Consider the following 14,606-nt stretch of genomic DNA (forward strand, 5'->3'; position numbering starts at 1 on the left):
AGGTTTCCACAGCCAACTCTGGTGAGGATTTAAACGAGAGATAGAGCTGCGTGCCATCCGCATACTGGTGACACTGCAGCCCAAAACTCCTGATGATAGCTCCCAGCGGTTTCATATAAATGTTGAATAGCATGGGGGCGAGGATAGAGCCCTGTGGCACACCACAATTAAGGGGCCAAGGGTCTGAAACCTTATCCCCCAACGCTACTCTTTGATATCTGTTGGAGAGATAGGAACGGAACCACCGTAAAACAGTGCCTCCCATTCCCAATCCCTCCAAGCGATTTAACAGGATACCGTGGTCAACGGTATCGAAAGCCGCTGAGAGATCCAGGAGGACGAGGAAAGTATGTTTTCCCCTATCCAACGCCCTCCTCATATCATCCACCAGAGCGACCAAGGCTGTTTCAGTTCCATGTCCAGTCCTTTACCACTGACATAAGTGATGGAAGAGGGTAATTCCATCAATCGCCTTCCTGGGAAGATTCTATGTGTTCTGCTCTACGATCTGGTGGGGATTTTTTTCTGGGGAAGGATTACCAGAGCCAGAACCTGCAGAGACAGAACAATGTAATGTGTTATATGAACCATAAATTTTAAGGACTGGTGCCTGAGCTTGCTTTTTCCCTTCTCCCTCCTATCCCTTTTTCCTCCTGTGTCGTGTCATTTTTTAGACTGTAATTCCGAAGGCAAGTTGACAGAGTCCTTTAATCCACTTTAACTGCACAAACTGAAATTCCCAGTATGTGCTTTAATCCCTCCCAGAAAATACTGAAAGTATGGAGGCAACCTAAATCTCTACCAAACTCCAGCTTGAGGAACTCCTGTGCTCATGAATTTTCATTAGCCCTCCTGAAGAAAGGAAAAATCCCTGTAGCAGCTGTGTTTTAAATATTGCAGGCACAAAGGTCAGAACCTCCTACTGGAAGGGCAGGATATAAATCAAATAATAAACCAACCAACCAACCAACCAACCAACCAAACCTTGGGCTCTATAATATAAATGGAGTAGAAGGGGGCTAATAAATTAATGCGATGGAGCCAGGACAGAAGTGCTTAAAGCTTAGCAGGCCATGGGCAATAATGAAGTTCAGAAGACTTGGGGTGCCTCCAGCCGCTCACTATTTTGCAGGAGGGATTCAAGTTCATACTGGAAATTTAGGTTTGCGGATTCGGAGTGGATTAAAGTGCTCTGTTGCCCTAGCACAACAAATCTACTTTTTAAAATAATCAGGGCCCCTCTAGACTGGTGTTTTTCTATGGGTGTATTCTGCAACATGTCATTGACACAATAATAATACATTAATGGTGGGTTTAAACTTGATCATCCATATATTTTCCATTTTATTGGGTGTTCTCTGATACTCAATATTATTGCATTTTTGCTGTCTGGAGGGACACTCCTGTACAAAAGTGGGACAAAAAGTTGGACATGGAACATTTGTGGTAAAAAAAAAGTTACAGGATTTCAGCAGGAAGTGACAGGGCATGCACTGACTTGAAACAAACCAGTATGTCTTGCATGACACTTTTGCAGATGCAAACAGCATTGAAAGCGGAATCTCATATAACTGCCCCAATATCGTCGTGAGCACAAATAATAATGAACCCATTTTTGGAAAAAGGATGACTGGAGGGGCCCTCAGACTTTTTTGCAGTTAGGAAAATTATGAAGAAATGCACTGAAAAGTCTGGGATGAATGAATGACTAACAGGAAGACATGTACTATCACACAACCATATCAGGATGAATGCTCATTGCTGTATAAACTCTCTACAAAAATATCTGAACAAATGCTCGATAAAGACTAGATATAATCTAACCTCAGCATAAGCTTTATGCAAGCAAATATGACAAATGCTCAATAAAGAGGTTGTCTGGAGGAGCCTTCGGTTGTTCTAGAGCATCCATCATAAGATTTCAATATCTGTTTTTGTAGTCCATTGCACTCTCTGGTGTAAAATATGTGGCTGTAGGTGAATGATCCTCTGTGGGTTGCTGGTGTTGTTCAGGGGTTAAGGACTCTATTCTGCTCTAGGGGAAAGTCTGCTTGGTGCCCTCTTTAGCTTACTCATCCACATTCCCTGAGCAGATGTGTCAGCAATGTTTGTCTGATGGCAGGAATCCCACAAGGGCATCGCAGTAGCAACATCCAGCCACATTCCTGCTTCCTGGCATGAGTCACCACCTGCCTACTTTCCTCCAGCTTCAGCCAGTGCCTCTGGGTGTTGGCTTTTTGGACTCTAAAAAAAACCCCCACAGGTTGGGTGGCTGATGGATCAGCACTTGGCTCCTTCTCACTCCACCTATGACCATGCAGCATTGCCAGGAAATGGAATTTGCCACTTAGTGCTCATCTACATGGTGACTTAGTGTGTGTTTGGTGCTACTCACATCCCCTTTTAAATTGCATGGTTCACATGACATTACTGGCAAACAGAAGCTATCACACAGTTTTCCCCCTGTAAATTTGTACTAACCCAATCCTCTGATAATACAAAAAGGGAAGGAAAAGTCTTCACTCCATATCTCTAGTGCTTGCAGATGCTGTGCTCCGATGCTTTTAGGTGAATGTGTCAATCATTCCCCTCTCCACGCCCATTTCCTCCTCCCTTCGTTCATTTTGTTTCCTGAGGGCTGAAGATCAACTTCCAGCTGCTGTCTCCCTGTTCTGCTAGCATTTTTATGTTGCAGCAAATGGTGCCTTTATTTTCTCCCCCCCCCAACTTGTGCGCAAAAGCATAACATTGTTCAAACAAAGATTTGTATTTCAGCTGTATTGTACCAGTGAAAATCCAAACAATCGCACTTCTGGGTTGTTGTTGTTTTTAAATGAAACTAACTGGTAGAACAAACTGAGCATGCTCGGTTGCCAAGTAACCAGAGGGAGTGGAAATGATAAATTAGAGGGCGCTATCATTAGGAAACTGCATGATTGATCCTTTCCCTCAGTGTGAATAGAAAACACTGTGTTTGCAGCTCACATTGAGCCCTTACTGTGGATGGTGCAAAAAAAAAAATGGAGGTAAAATCAGTGTTTTTAATACTAAGTAATGCTCCCATATGGATAAGCCCTAACACTGGGGTGGGCTGAGTAAAGTTGGTGCAGAACAGGCTATGGATCAGATGTGAAAGACTTAGGTGCCAGGGAAGGCCTCCAAACCGGTAAGGATAATGGCAGCCCAACTCTGTTCTCTAACTGAAGGGCTGATTGGCAGTGATTTCAAGCCCTGCTTTTGGCAGGGATTGGTTACACTCAGGAGCTTCGATTGGGACCTTCCTAGTGGAACCAACCTTAGGAGGGGAAATTGTAAACAGTGGGGCCAAAGACCTTTGAAATGAAATGAAATGACTTTCTTGGATATCAGTCCCATTGTACACACTATAAGTACATGAAGGCTTATCTTACAAAATGTGGTGAGACTTAAGTCATTTGTGTGATTCTCAAAATATCTGCCTATGTGAGAAGAGAAGCAGAATTTACCTGACCTTGATGTTATCTACCCCATTCTAGCATATGCAAAGCTTATGTTCCTACTCAACTGAGGACTGAATATATATTCAGAAGAGGTGGGAAAATGTAGTAGTTCTTCTGGGTATTGGTGAAAGGGCTAGACTAGGATGCAGGAAACCTGGGTTCTAGTCTGTCATCATTCATGATGCTCACTGGGTGACCTTAGGCGAGTCAGTATCTCTCAACCGAACTATCTCACAGGGTTGTGATAAAACAATGGGCAGAATCCTGTACACCACCTTGTGCTCTTTGAAAAGGTGGATGTTGCTGCTGATGCTAATCAGGATTCCAGCCATTACATTCCATTTGTGTTCTATTATTTCCTCTAGCTGTCACTCAGCATTCTGTGGCCACTGAGCACACTCAGCCCTCATCAAGCTGGTTTTTTTTGGGGGGGGGAGGGAGGGTTCCCATGCCCTCTGATCTTTTTTTCCTCAGCAGATATTTTGTACTTCTGCAAATCTTGGGGTTCCTCTGCACCTGTTGATGTCTCTCTCTTGTACGTGGATGGTGCCACTTTGGATACATAAGCCACATCACTTGTCCCTGAACATTGGAAACAGATGGAACAATAGATCCTTTTTACAAAATAATACCTCTGGTTACTACATGCAGCAGAGGATGGCCATCTTCATTTGCTCAGAACTTCCTGAGAGCTTCTAGTTAACCATTCATGGAGACAGGTTGCTGAACTTCAAGGAAATATACATCAAGGCATAGTCACTCTCAGAAGTTCATGGAATCTGTGAGCAACCATCCACCCCTGCCCAGCTGAAACCAAAGGAATTTGATGGGGAATAGGTTTTTTAGCACTTCCCAACTGGATCACTTCACATTTGTTTTTGGCCTAACCCACTTTGGCCTGGTATATGTGCTTACTCCATTAAGAACGTTCTGAAAAGATTGGACATGACTGCTCATGACCTCTGTGTACAGGAAAAGCTTCTATTGTTTTGAAAGAGCATTGTTATGGACTGACATGGGGAAAAAAACTTCTTAGTCCAGTTCTGTGTGTAGGCCAATAGACCCAAGGGCAAATTGTGAACAGTGCCGAGATGTCAGATGTGTTTTCTTGGGTGGGAGCTATCTCCCATTTCAGCCAAATATCTGCCACCCAGTGCAGTTAGGAAAGTTTCTCTGATTCTTCACTGTTTTCCTCCCCCAAGAATAGGCAGTCTTCGCATTCATTTAGTACATCTGCTAGAACTAAAGGATTAGAAATGGAGTCAGGTTTTGTTTTGTTTTCCAGGAAGGAGACACTGCCTCTGTGCAGGACCCAGGCTATGCAGAGATATATGGTTCTTCAACACTAGAATCATGATCTGAACCTTGAAGCTAACCAGTATAGTAATCACCAAATGTGTGTGTGTGTGTACTTGCTGCTCTGTGTTTATGATAGATTGTTGCAAGTTGTAACAGATGGAGCATCAAGTGAAGTCCCATATAAATCACATTACCATAGTCCAGTCCCATTACCTGGTGCCCTCCAGATGTTTTGGACTCCCATCAGCCCCAGCCAGCACATCAATGGTCAGAGATGATTGGAGTTGTAGTTCAAAACCAGGTTGGGGAAGGCTGCCATAGACAATCCTTGAGGTTATCAAAGCATGGGTGGCAATTCCCAGAACCCAATGCCCCAAGAAGGGGCTGCAGCCAGAGGATTAAATGAATTTGGTTAAAGATGCTCCTGGCTGCAGCTGCCACCTATGTGTCCAACAGTTAATTCTAGGAGAACACCCCAGGCTGCAAATGGAGATTGGTAAGTAGCTCAATTCCATTCAGATCACTAAGTGGAATTTCCTAATCACCATCATTCCTCTCATCTCTGGATTCCAATTCAGTTTGCTTCTCCACTTCCAGTTGGCCACCTCTGCAAGGCATTGGTAAGGAAGGTACTGCCCCTGTGGGTGGGGAGACAGACCTAGGTGGTTGTGTCATCAGCATACCTTTGACACTTCTCTCCAGAACTGCAGACTGCAGGTAACTTGAATAACAATGGTGCAATAATGGGGTCTTGTTGGCACCCCACTGGAAACCTTCCAAAGCTCACCAACCTGAAACATGCAATTCATGTTTGCAGTTTGGTAGGTAAGTGCCTGTGTGCAGACAGGCTTGCTCAGCCCAGCAGTGTGTGCAATTTGCACAGTGTATCTGTGCATACTAGATTATGCCTTGTTTTCTTTCACTTACTAAAATCTGGTTTATTCTTACAGTTCATTCCAAAAAGATACAGAAAATCACAGGGAGATTTTTTAATAACTGTTTTCTGTACTGGTGGAGAAAGGGATGGTGGGAAAACTGCAGCATTGTCAAGTTGTGAGTTCCAAATAGCTTGTTATTTATTAGTACCTGTCTGGGTAATGATGGTTTTTAGCTAGCTTTGGATCCTAGGCCCAGGGGTAGGCACAGGGTTTCCACTTTCTTTTTCAGGCAGGGCTTATTTGCTCTTAAGAGCTTTATGATACATTTTGCCTGTTAACTTGCTTCCAGCCATACAGCTTGCCAGAACAAGAGTGGCAGACCTAGAAAAAAGGGGGAGATGTAGCAGTCCAAAGTAGCTTTTTTGTGCCAGTGAGCAACACTTCATCCAAGAATACCAGACCATATGACTACTAGCCATGCTGGAAACTGCAGGAGAGGAGAGTGCTCTGGCATACAGGTCTTGCTTGTGGGATTCCCGTAGGCAACTGATTGGCCACTGTGAGAACAGGATGCTGGACTAGATGAGTCATTGGCCTGATCCAACAGGTTCTTCTCATGTTTTTATAGCCAACATTTCCACACTTTGGAGCTGCAGTGTCTGTAATATTTGGGGGTAAGCCACAACTTTTTATAAGAAGGTGTTATCAAGAGAAAGAGGTCTGGTTCTTGTGACTGTCTCTGCCTCTTACCCCTGTATCATCACCATATCCCAGCAGAGATGGAGAGCCTCAAGCCCAGGAGCTAAATGTGACCCTGCTAGCCTCTCTATCTGGCCCTTAGGACTCTCCCCAGACCACACCCTTCACTGGTCCTGCTTCACACCCTCGTTGAATGTTTTTCCCTGCCTAGAATGCATCCTTGAACACTGATCATGTCTTTTGCTTGTCTGGATGGAGAAGAGAGAGTTGTGTGTGAGTGAATTTAGAAACTAGTCTACTATACAAAGGCAAAATCTACACTCATAGCTGTGCCCACTTTTGCCTCTGATCATGGCCACCACTGGCATGTGGTCCCTAGAAGGTTGCCCAGAAAGGAATGTGGTCCTTTGGGCTGAAAAGGGTTCCCCATCCCTGCAATGTCCGGATCAACCAAAAATACCCGGTTGAAAAGTTGGTACCCATTTGCCAAGTCCTGGGAGCATAGGCACCCCCCCACACACACACACAGTCATGCTCTTGACTGGCCATGACTGTGAAAATCTTTTCCACTGAAAAAGGGAGTAAAGCCCAAGGCTTTCAAAAGTATTAAAAAACCTCTTTTTTAAGACCTTGAACTGGGTTATGGTGGACAGTGATACCTTTTATAAAGTTACATTTCAGTGTCTTTGTTTGTTTCCTTTGATTTGAATGCATATTGTAATCTGTTCTTTTCACACTGTAAACTGCTACAAGCCCTGGGGATGGGATGGGAGTGAAGAAGTAACTCTGAATTATTCAGCCTCGGGATCCTGCTTAATGCCCTGTGGCTTGCCAGCATCTTTCATACAGACAGTGCAAGGATGCTGGTCCCAGAATGAGGGGCTCCATCTGCCATTACGCCTGCTGGGAAAAGACGGAGGGGCAGAAGGAGAGTGAGTTGCTGCTGCCGGTGCTCAGAAGAGATGTAATTAGGGGAGCCACCTCTGCAAAGAGGACGCCAATGTCTGTCTGTGGAGCTCCCTTTAATTTTCCTGCCTCACTCTGCCTTTAAGCTAATTAGCACTGCTGAGGCTCTGCCTGTGGCACCACTATGGAGCCTTGCTCAGGGCTTCTTCCTTTCTTGCATTCTGTGAGCACAACCTCACAGCATCCACACTGAGCCACGTTGCCTGTCTTCGTGAGGGATCGGCTCATTGTTTTTGAGTTCTTTATATTTAAAGGCTTAGCACAGAGTCGTCTAGTCTCCTCAGCCTATTGAGTGCAAAGTAAGCCTTAACCTTGCTTATCTTGAGAAGAGCCACATGAAAATATATTCCCTTCTCTTGTCTTGGAACTGAAGGCATCATATGTGGATCACTGGCAAGGCATATAAAAATATTAGTAAACAGCATGTACATGTGCATATATATCTGGGGGAAAGCAAATTTCAGGGCACACCTTCCTCCATATGAAGTTCCCACTCCCAGCCTGGTCTAAAAATAATATTGCTGCCTCTGCAAATTAGAATGATTGTCTTCTGTGGCCTTAGGACAAATTCACACAATCATTTGGCAGGTTTTTTCTCAGCCTGAGATAACTGTTTGAATCAGCTTTTTCAGTCAGTCTAAACTGAGTTTGCACATGGTGAACCAGCCATCTGAGTGACTCACAAAGAACACAAACCACCCACACTAACTGAGGCTGCACTCAGTATTGTGACTTGGGTGCAGTCCAACTCGCATTTATGCTGGGCTGAGGGACGTTGGATGCAGTGGATCTCCTGCTGAGCCAGCTGGGTCCTGTCTCAGCTGAGCTATGCAGGTGTAAGTTCTTCAGCCCGGCTCAGCCAGCTCAGCTGAGACTGGGGTAAGTGAAGCCAGTGTAAGTCCCCAAAAAGGAGCATTCCGAAGATGTGTCAGGGGAGGGGCTGAGGTGAGGGGACTTAGTCCTTATCCAGCTCATGTATAGAGTGCTCCGGCAGGTCCCAAATTAGGCAAAGGTTACGCCGGGAGAAAGGTTGGTCTAAGAAAATAATTACAATAGAAGTCAATAGAAAGGGCTTACTCCCTGGTAGGGATATTTGGGAGAGCAGATTTTTACTTTCTGGTCCCTACATGCAGCTCCCAGCTGAGCCAGTGTTCAGCCCACCCAGAGGCTCTTGAATGGCAACTGGATACAGCAGAACTTTACGCCGCCTTCTCTTGCTCCAGCACCACTTACGCCGGGTTCCCCTGAGTTGGATTGCACTGCCCAACTGACACATGTTCACCAGTAAAATCTGCTTATCTTACAGTAAAAAACTGACTGAAGTTGCTTCCACCCTAAGATCCTTTAGTGCTCCTGAGAGATTGCTTTCCACAGCTGACTAGGAGGAGAATTAAAAATGCAGGTCCACACACCACTTAAAATAGCACTATATTCCCTATGGCAAAAATCCCACAGGCAACATCCTAATATACGTTTATGCGGAAACAAGTCATGTTCACCAAAGTCTTGCTTCTCCCTGCAAGTGATCTTTTAGTTAGTAGCTCTTTTCTTTTAAAATAGCATTTACTTCTCTACTTCGGGTCCCTGAATTAATTGCTTCCTGTTCACTCACATGTCTATGGTGCAGAGAAAAGTTTTTCTCCCTCTCTCATAACACTAGAAGTTTACATCCAAGAGAACTGAATGTTGGAAGATTTGTCAGGACAGACAAAAGAAAGTACTTCTTCACACAGTGCATAGTTAAACTGTGGAATTCGCTCCCACAGGAGACAGTGATGGGCGGCCACCAATTTAGATGGCTTTAAAACAGGATTAGACAAATACATGGGAAGATAAGGCTGTCAGTGGCTACTAGCCATGATGGCTATGCTTTGACCCCACAGTCAGAAGCAGCATGCCTCTGAATGCCAGTTGCTGGAAACCGCAGGAGGGAAGAGTGCTCTCCTACTCAGGTCCTGCTTGTGGCTTATGGCTTTCTCATAGGTATCTGGTTGGCCACTGTGAGAACAGAATGCTGGACTAGATTGGCTACTGGCCTAATCCAGCAGGCTGTTTTTATGTTCTTATATTCTTAATCTGGCCTTAAGTTGTTGGTTTCTGTTCCCTGACTAGGGTTGGGAAGCTTTAATCATTTCCTCACAGCCAAATCAGCTGCTTATATTAAAATAACAACAACATAATTGTGCAAGTATGATCATGGCCATTTGAATAAACAGGAACAAACTAATTAAAGGGGCAGAAACCTGAAAGCAGAAGTCATGTTAAAAAGGAAGGGATAAAGAGGAAACCATTAATGAAAGGGCCAGTTGTAGGGAGAAACCTCAACAATATTTTGCCAGTCCACAGTGGGCATAGCAGACTGGCACTGCAGGAACATTTTAAGTTGAACAAAATCACCACAAATCAGGCTTGAAGAAAGAACAGAGGACAACAAAGAAGAGATTGGAATGCAGTGGGTTGGCCATAGGAATGGGGCTTGTTATCTGATTCTGTTCTGTTTTTTAATTCATCAAATGAGCTGCCAGTTCTTATTTGCTATAAATTGTGTTTGCAATTCCCGGTTCTCCCTTTTTTTGTTATTTTTTTCTGAAAAATTACATAATTTTCTCAGTTATTCCTTATACGGCTGTATATTTATATAATGTATACAACAGCAGCAGATTACAAAAATAATTACATAAATACTGTAATTATGTAATTCTCACCATGAATTTTTTTAAAAATAGTGTTGCTAACAGCCACGAACGCACGCAAAGAGTGGGACCCTTTTCAACAGTGAGACAAGCTTGTGGATTATCCCAGAATTCAATACCAAATCCAATTTTGTGAATATACTACACCATCCCTAGTTGGCAACGCCATTGTCTAGATCGGGGTAGCCAATGTGGTGGTTACTGGCCATGGTGGCTGGGAGTGATAGGAGTTGTAGTCTAAAACATCTGGAGGGTACCACATTGCTACCCTGGGTCTAGTAAATTCTCTGTAAAAAATAAAAATGAACATGAGTAAATGAATGATGCCCATTCTGGAGAAAACAGCTTGTGTCAAAACAACCTGAGAGGATTGGTTATCCACATAAATGATCAGTCAAGTCTTAGTAAATCCAGCTTAAAAAAAATAAAAATAAAAAGCTGTAAAATGATTGTGTGAATTGGCTCTTCATATCTCTGTAAACTGCTCTACTGCCACCATATGCGATGTGATATTCCTGAAGCAAAATGTGTCACCTAACCTTTTACCAGGGCAGTGGGATGCCGCTTCAGCCCATGAATGCCAGAGACAGAAGCACTGGAGGCTCCGTTGGAGTTTGCGGCTAAGTAAGAGGCATTGCATGTGTATCCCTTTGGGCTCTAGACAGCTGCTCTGTATCAAAACTGCCAAGTCCTGATGCTTTTTCCAGTTGGGCTGTGGGGAACAGAGTCTGCTGCTTGAGAGGAAGCAGTTCCCGAGAAGACTGAGCAATGATGGCTTTTCCTTTGCAGAGGTTCTCCCCACCACTATTGTCAAGGAAAGATAACCAAAACATTCTTCCTCCTTTCTTAGATTGAGCTGAAAATCTCTCTTCTACAACTTTCAGCCTTAGGCACTGGGAGGGGTTATTATTTGGTGGCTGTCCAGCATTCAAAGCTCAAATGTTCTAGTATCCTCCTCATCTGATACTTCCACAGGGAAATTAATTTGCTTCTTGGCTCAACCATTAAATTGCTTCTGCAGAGAAATAATTCTGCTTCCCATTTCCTTCAATGCTTATCCCCTCTTATTTGTTTGATCCTTTCCTTCTTTCCTCATCACTATTTTCCCCCTTATATCTCTCCTTAATGGTTGTTTTCCTGTTATGGCACATAACACTCACTATATATACTTCTCTTGAATAAACCCCTTAATTGGATGCCTGGGATCACTGGGACAGATGATCACAGTCTATGAAATTCAGCATCTCTTTACCTGGGTTATATTGCTGTCTGTGTTGCTTCACAGGATAATGGTTGTGTCCATGGAGACAGCAGAGTGATTGTCTGTGAGCTACCTGCAGCCTCAGATTCCAGAAGTTCCTCTCGTAAAGATGTTTGTGAGTGAAAATTTGTTTCCTCTTGGGGAGGGAGGACTGGAGGGCTTCTTTATGATGATACCCTGATATAGATACACAGATATGAGGTCACATTCATTTCACTTACGTTGAAAGCTCAGTTTTTCCTTGAGGCCAAACTCACACATCATCGTCATCCTTATTTAAATTTATATCCCACCTTTCCTTCCAGAAGGAGCCCAAGATGGCAAACAAAAACACTACAAACATCTTTAAAACATCTTAAAAATAAAACATCATTTAAAAAAAATCTAAAAACAATTCCAGCACAGATGCAGACTGGGATAAGGTCTCTACTTAAAAGGCTTGTTGAAAGAGGAAGGTCTTCTGTGGGCACAAAAAAGAGAACAGAGATGGTGCCTGTCTAATATTTGAGGGGAGGGAATTCCAAAAGATAAGTCCCACAACACTAAAAGTCCACTGCCTATGTTGTGTGACAAGATGGTATCTGCAGGAGGCCCTCACCTGCAGAGCGTAACTGGGTATATAAGGGGTAAGATGATCTCCCAGGTAGTCTGGTCCCAAGCTGCATAGGGCTTCGTACACCAAAACCAGCACCTTGAACTTAGCTCAGTAGCTAATGGACAGTCTGTGCAATGCTTTCAGCAGTGGGGTAACATGTTCCCGTGAGCAGTCACGCTGCTGCACTTTGCACCAGCTGCCGCCTCCAGACCAACCTCAAGGGCAGCCCCACATAGAATGCATTACAGTAATCCATCCTGGAGGTTACCAGTGCATGGACAACAGCAGTCAGGCTATCCTGGTCCAGAAATGACCACAGGTGTCGTACTAGCCAGAGCAGGTAAAAGGCATTCCTAGCCACTGAAGTCACCTGGGCCTCTAGTGACAAAGATGGATCCAGGAGCACCCCCAGACTACAAACCTGCTCTTTCAGAGGAAGTATGACTCCATCTAAAGCAGGCAACTGACCAATTATCACATCCATTTTCAAGCATTTTAAATATCCACTTGGGAAACCTTCCTGCTGCAGTCAGTGTTCATTACTGCCATTCACAGGTTTTCCCTCCATTAAAATAATACCACGAACACTCTCCAAGTAGTGTAGGAAAATATGCACTCTTGCCTACACTGAATGCTGGCCCATACTGCCCTGTGACTGGGCTTAATTCCATCATGGTGTGGTTGGTCAAAGTCTAAAAGTGTGGAACTCTTTCTCCTTTACCTGTGCCTCCCCCCCCCCCACCATTTTCTTCACCATCCTCCCTCCCTGGTTTCTAATGAAACTGGCAAGAATGAGGGGAAGTCCTGTCATGGACAGAGCTTTGTCATAACATTGCCCATTTCATCAGGGATGAGAAGTGGGTATGGCAGAGGAAATTGAAAAGCTTTTGATGCCCCTAGAACTGATCAGGGGAGGGCACTGTAGGTTCAAGAATTGTAATGCTTCCATGAACTGGAGGCCACTTCTAAGCTTTGAAACATTAAAGTATGTGTGTGTGTGTGTGTGTGTGTGTGAGAGAGAGAGAGAGAGAGAGAGAGAGAGAGAGAGAGAGCACGCACACACAAAGAAACATGAAAAAAGTATTTCAAAAATTTCAAGTAATAATAATAAAAAATGAATGTAGGCCCATTTTGCCCACATCATTTATTATTTATTTATTACATTTATACCCCACCTTCCTTTCCATGATAGAAACCCAAGGCGGCTTACATATGGTTCCCAAGCAGTCTCCCATCCAGGCACAGACCATACCTGACACTGCTTAGCTTTAGCAGGAAGCTGGCCTTATGTGCCTTCAGACCATAACCCGGGACATCAAAACATGACATCCAGAAAGACCAAAAGAATGAGCTCATGATTTACAAAAAAAAGTTCATCAATTGTATTAATAAATAAATTACCAATTATATTTGCATCTGGGTAAAAAAAATAGTTCTGGAGTAAGAAGCTTTCTTTGTTTTTAGATGCTGCACAAATGTCATAGCTGGCATCATCTTAGAAGAGGCATCCCCACCCATATGTGTGAGAAAAGGGAGAATAGCCCTGTTAAGATGGTGCTTGCCATCTGTATTTTTTATGAGTACTTGCATTAAAAATGTTTTTAAAAATCTACTGCTTGATTAATTGAAGACCTTTTTAGTCAATAAGTTTGTTAACTGATCAATCTAACTGATTTATCAATTAAAAGTTGTAGTCCTTAAAAATTTAACCATACATAAAGGGGAAATAAGGAAATTGCTACAATTAAGTGTTACACATGTATGTTTCACAACGTTCTAGGAAATCTGACCAGATTCTGTGAAATTTGGCGCTTCCTTCCTGCCTCTTCTATTCCCTTGGTGTCCAACATGGTCACCACTCACCACATTTGGCAAAATGGGTATTGACCTATGGTGAATTTTTAAATAAAATTCTTTTATACATGTACCCACCCTTAACACTCAGATTCATCCTTGGGTCCTGTATGCTTTTCCAATTTTGAAAAATACAGAATAAGAGCAAGATCCATTTCACCCTGACATTTAAATTTCACCTTGACATCTAATTCTCAGCTATCTCAAGAGCTTGTGAAGCTTCTTTCTTTGGAGAGGCACCTTTTCGAGTCAGATCTGATTTTACTTGAAAAGAGAGAGTCAGTGTGGTGTAGTGATTAAAGCAGCCTTTCCCAACCAGTGTGCCTCCAGATGTTATTGGACCACAACTCCCATCAGCCTCAGCCAGCATTGCCAATGATCAGGAAAGATGGGAATTGTGGTCCAACAACATCTGGAGGCACACTGGTTGGGAAAGGCTGGATTAAGGTGGAACCTGGGAGACCAGGGTTTGAATCCCCGCATAGCCATGAAGCCCACTGGGTGACCTTGGGCCAGTCACTGCCTCTCAGCCTCATAAAAACCCTATTCATAGGGTCGCCATAAGTCGGAATTGACTTGAAGGCAGTACACATACATTTACTTCAAAGCACTCAACATCTGAAAGATGGTTCAATTGTTACAATGTGGACTCATATTTTAAATCAAATTGAGTTTGTGGTTCTAAATACAGTTATTCCCAAACTGTTTTGAATTTTTGACTCAATATGGCTCTGCAAATCAACTTTTTCTGTGGTAAAAATGGTAAAATCAAAGTATAGGTTGCAGATACTGGATGAAAATTTGGAGGTGGAGCTGAGATGAAGTCTAACTGATTTTATGCCAGATTTCCCCGCACTATTTAATGAAAAGATATGTCAGATT

The 14,606-nt window shown here is 43.4% G+C and overlaps 1 long non-coding RNA gene across 1 annotated transcript in view; it reads left to right on the forward strand.

The window, feature by feature from the left end:
* LOC133382332 (uncharacterized) overlaps positions 1-13,407 on the forward strand; it is a 50,040-nt gene extending 36,633 nt beyond the window's left edge. Inside the window, exons 2-3 of the long non-coding RNA XR_009761907.1 lie at positions 11,300-11,390; positions 13,335-13,407. This is a non-coding gene — a long non-coding RNA (uncharacterized LOC133382332). The remainder of the gene's footprint in view (positions 1-11,299; positions 11,391-13,334) is intronic.
* Positions 13,408-14,606: the final 1,199 nt, after the last annotated feature.

Source organism: Rhineura floridana, chromosome 3 (assembly GCF_030035675.1).
Source record: "Rhineura floridana isolate rRhiFlo1 chromosome 3, rRhiFlo1.hap2, whole genome shotgun sequence".
In the NCBI taxonomy this organism is placed as follows: domain Eukaryota; kingdom Metazoa; phylum Chordata; class Lepidosauria; order Squamata; family Rhineuridae; genus Rhineura; species Rhineura floridana.